The sequence below is a fragment of the Penaeus chinensis genome, chromosome 33 (assembly GCF_019202785.1).
Source record: "Penaeus chinensis breed Huanghai No. 1 chromosome 33, ASM1920278v2, whole genome shotgun sequence".
Taxonomy (NCBI): Eukaryota; Metazoa; Arthropoda; class Malacostraca; order Decapoda; family Penaeidae; genus Penaeus; species Penaeus chinensis.
In genome coordinates, this window is record NC_061851.1 from 35,108,439 (window position 1) to 35,110,938 (window position 2,500).

Below are 2,500 nucleotides of genomic sequence, written 5' to 3' on the forward strand. Positions count from 1 at the left end.
CATACTAGTAAAGCAATTTGTCGTCATGAATATTTTCTGATTTATACCCCACAATTTCCCTTGCATATTTGAGGGACCTCCCAGCTGCCAGATATAGAACAGATTTATACGGACAATATGCTTTACAAGCAGTTCACGTACCAAAATCATAAGATACATTTAACATAATTACTCAGAAAATACGTTCTGGAATTATATAATTATTTTCTGAGGGTATGGTGTCCATTTTATCTATATGAAGCATTTTGATGAAAAGGAAAGAGATGAGTGAGTAATAAGTTATGCTGACTGACGTTAGGCACCAACTCGGCTGTAGTTTAAATATTTTATTGAAGAGAGCCGAACTGTAGGTAGGCCTATGCAAGATGGGTCAATCAACAGATCATTGGAGATTACGGGAGTAGCCTTCGATCGGTAATTTCTATACAGTCAATAATTTTGATGGTATGTCATCCGTACTGATGTACCGAAAGTGACACAGATGGATTTACAAAACGTTTTAAATCAGTCCGTGCGCAGGTTTCCATCTCAAAGAGAATATTGTCCGTGGGATGTTTTCGATGAAAACTTGAAAACATACGATTTTTTAAAATAAAAAAATTATGCAACAGCGGAAGGTATAAAGAAGACAGATAAATTGCAAAGCGCCGTTCGGAAAGAATTGAATTAATTCTTTCGTGATTGTTTTAACTTGTCCCTCCTTTTCCAGGCCAAACTGACCATCTCTTGCAGTTTCGCCAGTTCCTTAAGGAATAGGACAATGTTATGGTATTGCGTGTTTTACGTCCGTTTCGCTTTGAAAATAATTACGTGATGTCCCCATTCTAAATTATTGCCTGTTATACTGGCATTCACTATTGAACGCTTGTACACCATAATGATTATAACAAATATACTGTCAGTATGAGACTCATTAATATTGATCGTGTTAGGTAGGTAGGTAGAGAGAGAGAGAGAGAGAGAGAGAGAGAGAGAGAGAGAGAGAGAGAGAGAGAGAGAGAGAGAGAGAGAGAGAGAGAGAGAGAGAGAGAGAGTGAGAGAGTGAGAGAGTGAGAGAGAGAGAGAGAGAGAGAGAGAGAGAGAGAGAGAGAGAGAGAGAGAGAGAGAGAGAGAGAGAGAGAGAGAGAGAGAAAGAGAGGTGGCTGGATGTTCCTGGCGAAAAGTAAAAAACGCTCAGACGTTGAATTTCACGAAAGGGCACTGGAGATAATTCACGAATGAAGCAGCAGTGCTATTAGCTTCCACTTCATATATCACTCCAGCCCTGAGTCGCGGCCGGAAGTAACAGCTTGAACTAGGAAACGAGAGAAGGTCGGCTTTAAAAAAATAACTTAGGAAAGGCATGAGTATGTTCGGCAAGAGCAGGAGCAGAAGACTCGGTGTGAGAGGGAGGGAAGCAGTGAGAGAAAGACTGATCGATAGATACACAAAAAGGTTGTGATAAATATAGACAAAGAAATGGAGATACCAATGGATAGATAGAGATAAATAGGTAGGTAGATATATGTACAGGTAGATAGAAAGAAAGATAGATAAATATATATATATATATATATATATATATATATATATATAGAGAGAGAGAGAGAGAGAGAGAGAGAGAGAGAGATAATGAGAATAGTGAAAGATATAAGTAGAAAAAGAAAGAGAGAAAGGAAATGAGATAAAGACAATCCGGAGTGTGTGATTGATAGAAATGGATCGGGAAGGAACAAAGGCATTTTGCATGTGTGTCGCGCGCACACTCTGTGTGTGTGTGTGTGTGTGTGTGTGTGTGTGTGTGTGTGTGTGTGTGTGTGTGTGTGTGTGTATGCGTGCGTACGTGTGTGTGTGTGTGTGTGTGTGTGTGTGTGTGTGTGTGTGTGTGTGTGTGTGTGTGTGTGTATGCGTGCGTACGTGTGTGTGTGTGTGTGTGTGTGTGTGTGTGTGTGTGTGTGTGTGTGTGTGTGTGTGTGTGTGTGTGTGTGCACGTCTTATAGATCATTCGAAGTCTCCCTTTCTGAGTAAACTCATACTTATTGAATAGAGTGTGTTTTGAAGCTCAGTCCATTCCCAAATTTCTCTTCCTGACGACTCTTATCCTGGGGTGCGCTAATAATTTGCAGAGGAGTTCGGAGGAAAAAAAAGGAATTTCTCCTATCATATTTGAAGATGTCTTCCTTGACGCTTGTGTAATATCGTAAAACGTAGGAATTTCTTTCAGTATATTTGAAGATATCTTCCTTTGTGCTTTTGTAATATCGTGAGGATCATAAATGAGTATCGACTTTTCTGTCATTCGACCACACTTTCAAGTTCTCGTGGCCATGAAATATTGTATATTTCATTAAGATGCACTACATTTAGTATAATGTTCCATTTGTACTTTGCTCAATAAAAGGACAACGGAATGTAAAAGTAAGTTTCAATTACAGAGGAGGCGTACAGGTAAAAAGAAAAGAAAAGAAAAAATAAGAACACTTGCTCTATTACTATTTTACCCTTTTGATCAATATATTCA